Source organism: Schistocerca gregaria, chromosome 1 (assembly GCF_023897955.1).
Source record: "Schistocerca gregaria isolate iqSchGreg1 chromosome 1, iqSchGreg1.2, whole genome shotgun sequence".
NCBI classification, from domain to species: Eukaryota; Metazoa; Arthropoda; class Insecta; order Orthoptera; family Acrididae; genus Schistocerca; species Schistocerca gregaria.
In genome coordinates, this window is record NC_064920.1 from 224330373 (window position 1) to 224338786 (window position 8414).

Here is an 8414-nt window from a genome sequence, read left to right on the forward strand (position 1 = left end):
CAGCGGAAGCATAGAAACAGTTAGCTACCGATGCCATAGCGGAGTTCTGGGTGTATGCTTGTCCACAGTTTTTTGTCGCGGTGCGACACTGTTGCTGAACGACCACCGCAGAAAGCCACCGCCGGCACATTCTTTGTCCCTTTTATTTCGTTCCAGAAGGACTGCGCCCTGAGGTTGATAGAAAAAGGGAAACTGACGGGTTTTTCCGCAGGGAGAGTGCAGAGGTGGGCGCTGCGGGCTTTGTGTTTCCTGGAGAAGCGAACGGCGTCCACCGCCGCTAGTGGCGGAGACGGCGGCGGCAGGGCTCTTCTGCGAGCGAGAAAGCCCCCCCTCCTTCCCCCACCCACCCTAACCCACCCCCACTCCTTCGACTCGGCCCCGAGCGCCGCTTGTCATATTTGCACTGACGGCTGCGCAGCGCTCGTTTCCGATAAATCCATTCCGGAAGTGCGGGGCTGTCTCGCGATGAAGACGAGGCATCAAAGTGAACCTACATTAGCAGACTGGGAAGGAACAAGTGCAGGAGTTGGACAAAGATGTGGAAATAATTCGAGAAGTGCATGCTTAAACTCAAATGTAGATGCTAGCCGCGTCTGCAAGTGGTGCAGTTTGACCCATGACGTCTCTTGCACGGTGTACTACATACGTTTTGAGTGGCAGCGGTGACCCCAAAAGTTCTCTTAAATAAATATTTTCCCCAAAATTTCGAAAAAAATTCTGAAGTCTTACGCATTCTCTCAGGAGGAATTTGGGGATCAGCCCAGAATTTGCCTAAAACTGAAGGTGAGAAGCAAATGCGGCCCTACATTGCAGAGGGCCCGTAGATCAAGAGAGTGGTGAATGCTGAGTGTGTGCCTGGTCAGGGACCAGACGAGGAACGCAGTCATTTGGAGAGGAACATGGATTTTAGACGTCCTCAAGAGAGTTACTAGGCAGCAATGGTATAGTGATAGCTGCATATCGAGACAACATTTGAATACACTAACCAATAAGGGTCAGACATACGAAACACAAAAGAAGCTTTGGAAGGCGCCAGCAGACTCGACTCAATTAGATCAAAGGGATTGCTGGCACAGAAATAAATGATGATGAATAATACAGAGGAAGCTTTCGTTCAGCAGTGGATGGTTAAAGACTGAAGAAGAAGATTCCTCAAAGTAAACGAGAACTTTTCGATAGACGCCCTCCACCAGACCAGAAGATTGTTATGATGTTGCGTTCTTCCCATCCCTACCGAACGATTAATTGCTGCTTCTTATTGCGTAATAAGTTTCTACTCATTTCCTGGGAGCTTCGCTAAAACATCTCGCGCGCGCGCCTTCACTTTCTATTTTTTTTTCCATAATGAATTACGGCTCAGAGCGTGCCGGTGGAGGAATCCCAGCCTTCGAACAGCTTGATTAACTCTGCAACTGGAGTTGTTTTTCAGAATTTAATTTCCAGCTCTAGTTTTCGTCTGCCGTTTCATTAAAACCAAAAAAAGAAAGGAAGCGGGCAGCTGGCCGGTCGGAATTTTTCTCGCCGGGCCTCAATGTTTTATCAGCAGAATTGTTGGAGCGGCGGGTGAAAGGCCGCGAGCCGTCAGTCTACCAGACTGGCTGCTGCCACGGCGCGCCTACTAATAAAGAGATCCCTGCTCCACTCCACGGACGCGGCGTATTGGCTGGTGCGCGCGTGCAGCCAATACTTGCAGAGCCGCCCAGCATCAGGAAGAGGGGGGAGGGGGAGGGGGGGGGCGCAGGGGAACTTCATAAAGGAGCCCCCTCTACAAAGGATAAACACCGCTTCCCGCCTCCCAGCCAGGCTGCCTAGTCGATCACAGCCGGCGTGATGGGGCTGATCACCAACTGGCGAGCGTCCGTCACCAGTGACTCGTACAGTAATGGAGTCAAAATTTCGAAATGCTGGTAGGCATACTACAGGTTAGCAATTAAAATAATGTGCCGGACTGGAATTTCACTCCGGTAACTCCTACATCGCGACGATTTCGTTGAATATCAAACTTTCTTTAAGCTTCTCAGCCTCGTATCTTTTTCGAGGTCTCGGGACACCAGTTGGGTAACACAACGCAAGAGAATTCGATACGAATAGCGAGAGGCAGGTTCCCGGTTGCTCCTTCATGACGACACGCCAGCACACAAAGCGAAGATTTTGCACGATTTTTTGGCCATCAGATGGCTCCCAGCCCTGGGTCACCCAACGCATTCATCAGATTTTGCCCAAATCGACTTCTGGTTGTTCCCCAAATTGAAACTGGCAAAGACGGGACACCTTTATGCTGCAGTTAAGGACATCAAGAAAATTTTTCTGCAGTACTAAATGCAACTTCAAATAAGGACTGTTTCAAAATACTTGAATGAGTAACCATTTCAGTTGAGCTTTGGTTCAGGAGGAGACTATTTTGAACAAATTCAGTGACTTTTTGAACATAATCGATGACTTTTATTGTTCGTAGACACAGTCTTAAAGGGAAAGGGCCACACAGCTTAGGAATAAAAGCAACGAAGAATTGAGGACGTTGGATGAAAGTGCTACCCTGAGATGGAAAAACTCGCAAGCGGATCAAACAGGTGCGTGAGCCGTGCTGGCTCGTTGATCTTTGGGCTCGGCCGTTTCACGTGGCTGTTGTCCGCGACGGGCGTGGAGGCTAGAAAGGGGACAGCCGGGGAGCCGCGCGGCACTGGGGAACCAGGGGGAGCGTGGTTCAACAGGCCGGAGCACGACGCAGAGGTTGTGGTGTGTCTGACACGTTTGCAAGACCGAACCTGGCTTGTAGTGTGGGAACTGGACTCGGCCACTTTACCCGAATCGAGCCGTGTGGCCCTGATTTGGATCTGTAGAGGACTTTATAAAAATTTGGTGAGAATTGCTAGTCGTGTTTTTGGTGCGTATATTATACTGATCCTTGCTTTCCAAGTATCGGCTCCATCACTGGAAACTGTTGTCTTGCCAACCAAAAAGGCGCCGGCCGGAGTGGCCGAGCGGTTCTAGGCGCTACAGTCTGGAACTGCGCGAATCCTGCCTCGGACATGGATGTGTGTGGTGTCCTTAGGTTAGTTAGGCTTAAGTAGTTCTAAGTTGTAGGGGACTGATGACCTTAGAAGTCAAGTCCCATAGTGCTCAGAGCCAAGCCAACCAAAAGGGCCTCTCTATTTAGTGCTGTTTAAGTAAACACATGTTAGTGTTTTAGGTTAAAGGTTTATCTGGATTTTGTGATGTGATACGACCCGAGTAAGCGGGGTGTATTATTTGGTACTATTGCTGTTCGGAGTGATGGACGGCATAAGGCAGTATGGTGAAACTGTAATATTTTTCCTGGTACATTGAGCTGTGTGGACGTTGTTATAGTTGCTTCAAAACACAGGCGTAACCTTGAATCTGTACGTTCTGTGTTATCTAATTGCGTTAGATGTTCACTCGTAAACTGTGAAATGGTGGCCTTACTTGACTGTTTAAGTTTATCAGTATCCTGTTAAGGGGTAATTAAATGAGTTCCCCAGCTTCAGTGAGCATATGTCAACCTACTAGTCTAAAGAAAAAAAAAAATGTGTGTGAAATCTTATGGGACTTTACTGCTGAGGTCATCAGTCCCTAAGCTTGCACACTACTTAACCTAAATTGTCCGAAGGACAAACACACACACACACACACATGCCCGAGGGAGGACTCGAACCTCCGCCGAGACCAGCCGCACAGTCCATGACTGCAGCGCCTCTGACCGCTCGGCTAATCCCCCGCGGCGATACTAGTGTAGTTTAAATTTCTAAGCTGACTTGGTATTATCTATTCACCCTCGTATTTTAAGGTTACGTAAGGGCATTAGTTATTGTTCACGTTGACTATTTTATTTCAATGTTCGTGAAATAGGTTATTATTTTATACATCGAAGTTATTTTACGTTTGCCTCCCCCCCCCCCCCCTCTTTATCTGAAATTGTGTAGTAACAGGGGCTTTAAGACCTTTTTTTTCAGTGTGTTATAGTGGCAACCTGCTTGCGGCAGCCCGCTTGCTGTAGGTTCTGGGTCTGGCCGCCTCTGGTCTGGGTCCATTTCCCCCCCCCCCCCCCCCCCCCTTCTGCTACTTGAATTAGCCCATGCCTATGTGACGTCACCTATTTTGAAATTTTGTCACGAAGGGGTGTACCTGTTTGTATTTTATTTTTAAAAAATTGTGATATCCACGATTGGTTAAACTTTATCTCATAATTGTAGTCTCCTTTTGCGAGCTATACTGTGTACAGAATTTAATTAACTTGCGAATCACTTAATGCCCGTTTAAAGATTAATGTTGTTGTTTGAATAGGGCGCTTGCCCGTGCTTGTAAGGATTCCTTACTAACTTTCCTTATAACAAAATTTTTAAAGACAAAATTTTATTTCCTAAAGAAAAGTTTAATAAAAGTGTAGTTTTTATTAATTGTGAATAATGCTCATGTGGCCCGGTCCACCCACTCAACAGCAATTGCCTGATTAGGCAATTGCCTGACTAGGCACCACAGTTAGAAGACTGAGAAAAGGAAAAGACATTCGAAATCGTATTACTGAATATTCAAGAAAAGTGCGCGCCACACACTCTGACTGTAAGGAACAGAATGCAAACAGCGAACAGTATACCATCACGGAAGGTCTCGCAGTATCGTTTAAACACTGCTCAAGTTTCTAGTAAGGCGCGTCGCCCGGCGCAGTTGATTGATTACGAGACATTAGGGTAAGTGAAAGGAACGGTGTAACGTGAGCCTGCGGTGAGTCACTGCGCGATACTTTTAACGCGAGCAGGTAGCTCCGAGAATACAGCGCTGCCGAACTACCTCCTGAGGAGGCGACGGCGTTGGGCAGGGAAACGCAGTGCGCGGTGTCGCATTGCAGCGCCAGGTGCGGCCCTTGCCGCTGTGAACAGGCGCATCACGCCGGCCGCTGACGTCACGGGTACGGGGCCACGCCCTCGCCGCACCGCCACTTGCTGGACGGGTGGGTTGTAAAGTTCGGCCGCAACTCGCGTGGCCCGCGGCCGTGTGTCACGATGCCGCAGTGGGCTACCCGGTCCCTGCGGTGGCTGACACGGAAATAGGTTCAGTCTCGATTCAGCTCCACGCTCGAGAGAAAACCGTGCGTGAATTTGTTGCGCAAGAAATAAACACCCCGTTAAAAAAGGTAATGACACCCGAGAGAAGCACAACGCATTACATTGTAACATCTAGGGACGCGAAAAAAGTATCCGTATTTCTTGGTGTCAAGTGCTTTCAGCTCGAGACCGATACTTCTTTACACGACTTCCCAATAGGCACATTTGGTCATGACAGTACCGTTGTGTTCACCATATCCACTTTGCAACAAACACATAGGGTCTTGATCTTGGAGCGGCTGGTTCTTAGTCAATCAGTTAAGGAGACGGGTTAACTATTCTTCAAACTGACTATGTAACTGCTGAGGGGAGCCGTATGACTGCTTATGTCCACGTTTGGCGAATAGATGCCCACTTGCAGACTATTTGTGTGACGTACTTCCGATGCCTAATATACTACTTGTCTCAGGCGCCATCTTTGGGGCGTAGTATTAACCAAAATTCACCTAGAGTCGAAGGCAGCTCGGCACTGTCCCATGTGCACTTTGTCTCCTTCACTCCGAAGGACGTTGCCAGAACTTTATTGTAGGTATCCTGGTAAATATTTATTGCATTTGTATGATTTACTGCGACTTTTAGCTGCGTGACTTAGTTCCAACACTTTCAACAATTGGACACGCGAGCCCCGGTGGGCCAACAATAATTTTGAATTGCGACGCGTCACCCATGTAGGCAATGTTTCGTTTGCAGTTTGTTCAATCTGAACACCATGTTCTCTCGATTAGACTTAATTATTTGTTTCTATATTGTCATTTGGCAACGGCCTTGCCGCAGTGGATGCACCGGTTCCCGTCAGATCACCGAAGTTAAGCGCTGTCTGACGTGGCCGGTACTTGGATGGGCGACCATCCGGGCCACCATGCGCTGTTGCCATTTTTCTGGGTGTACTCAGCCCCGTGAGGCCAATTGAGGAGCTTCTCGACCGAATAGTAGCGGCTCCGGTCACAGAAAACCATCGTAGCGACCGAGAGTCCGATGTGCTGAACACAGGCCCCTCCTATTCGCAACCTCATCTGAGGAGGACACGGCGGTCGGATGGTCCCGATGGGCCACTTGCGGCCAGAAGACGGAGTGATATTGTCCTTTAAAACAGGGTAAGTGTTAAAATTAGTGAATCAGCGGACACAGAGCTACCCACAAAAAATGAAACTTGGCAGTGCTTAGCTAAACTGCATAATAATGAGAAGGGCGGCAAAATCTGTTCCAGAAATCTGAAGTAGTAGGATACACTATAAGAATATGAAGAAGCGTTTTTGTAAGACTGCCAGAATAGTAAGGTAAGTTATTTATTTAACAAGATAAAAGAGTGACAAGTGCTTATTTAATTATGCAGCTATTTTCATGATAATCAGTCCTGTAATGAAAATAAAAACAGAGCTATACTTAAAACTTATTCAAAACTTATGAACCTTCGTTAACTCTCTATAAAGCAGACAGAGCTTAAAAACAAAGATGGAAAGATTGTAGTGGGACTTCTTTTGTGAGAGTAACAGCAGTGTGTATTCTGTGCTTAGATTTACTGTCTTATTACGCTTACGTCATATATTTCGTGAAACGTAAGTCTACACAGTGTTTAATTCTCCTTGTATCACAAATTTCCAGTAAAAAAACGCTTTTCACGGAGCGTATGGCACCACACTCTTTGACACACGTTTAAGAGTACATCCAATGATTTCACTATAACAGTCATCAACAAAGACAAAATCGGTTTGTGGACTGCCAGCAACTGGTAGAAACTCGGTTCAAAATGGTTCAAATGGCACTAAGCACTACCTGACGTCATCAGTCCCCTAAACTTAGAACTACTTAAATCTAACTACCCTAAGGACATCACACACATCCATGCCCGAGGCAGGATTCGAACCTGCGACCGTAGCAGTCGCGCGGTTCCGGACTGAGCGCCTAGAACCGCGAGACCACCGCGGCCGGCTTCATTTTTTCAGTGTGTAAAGCAATTATAGTAAGGAAGCAGATGGTTGAGAAACATTTTATGGGAAAGTATTACCTTTACCAGGTCCGCCCCCGGTAGCTGAGTCGTCAGCACGTCAGACTGTCAATCCAAAGGGCCGGGACTCGATTCCCGCTGGGTCGTAGATTTTCTCCGGTCGGGGACTGGGTGTTGTGTTGTCCTAATCATCTTCATTTTATCCCTATCGACGTGCAAGTCGCCGAAGTGGCGTGAAATTCAATGACTTGCACCAGGAGAGCGGTCCTGTCCTGTGTTCAACCTCCGTCGTCATAGCAACCAACGAAAAATCAGAATTTGGTTCCCATTCCGACAGTTACCATCGACGTCACCCTAAATCTGTGTTTTACTTCGCCCGAACGTTTTTCGTGTGACTCGGTGTGGTAGAGTAGGGGCGCTGCTACAAGCGAGCGACGCGATAAATGTCGGCGTAACTTATCTTGCGCGTGGGAGCAGCGCAGCTGCGAGGCACGGCTCCATCTGCTTGTGAAAACAACCGGCCGCGCGCCGCCCAGGGCGCTCTCCACCGGCATCTGCCTTCGTTATACCGACACCCAACAACCCGGGGGCAGTCGCGGGCCCCAAATTTCCAGCTCCGTGCTCTCCGCCGCACTGGGAAAATGGCTCAGTCACTTGCAGTCTGTACGTGATGGAGAACTACACTACTGGCCATTAAAATTGCTACACCAAGAAGAAATGCAGATGATAAACGGGTATTCATTGGACAAATATATTATACTAGAACCGACATGTGATTACATATTCACGCAATTTGGGTGCATAAAACCTGAGAAGTCAGTACCCAGAACAACCAAATCTGGCCGAAGTAACGGCTTTGATATGCCTGGGCATTGAGTCAAACAGAGCTTGGATGGCGTGTACAGGTACAGCTGTCCATGCAGCTTCAACACGATACCACAGTTCATCAAGAGTAGTGACTGGGGTATTGTGACGAGCCAGTTGCAGGGCCACCATTGACCAGACGTTTTCAAATTGGTGAGAGATCTGGAGAATGTGCTGCCCAGGGCAGCAGTCGAACATTTTCTGTTTCCAGAAAGGCCCGTCCAGGATCTGCAACATGCGGTCGTGCACTATCCTGCTGAAATGTAGGGTTTCGCAGGGATCGTATGAAGGGTAGAGCCACGGGCCGTAACACATCTGAAACGTAACGTCCACTGTTCAAAGTGCCGTCAGTGCGAACGAGAGGTGACCGAGACGTGTAACCAATGGCACGTCGTACCATCACGCCGGGTGATACGCCAGTATGGCGATGACGAATACACGCTTCCAATGTGCGTTCACCGCGATGTCGCCAAACATGGATGCAA

At 48.1% G+C, this 8414-nt stretch overlaps 1 pseudogene; it reads left to right on the forward strand.

Annotated features, from left to right (window-relative positions):
• Positions 1–5875: 5875 nt before the first annotated feature.
• LOC126287803 (5S ribosomal RNA) lies at positions 5876–5993 on the forward strand (annotated as a pseudogene).
• Positions 5994–8414: the final 2421 nt, after the last annotated feature.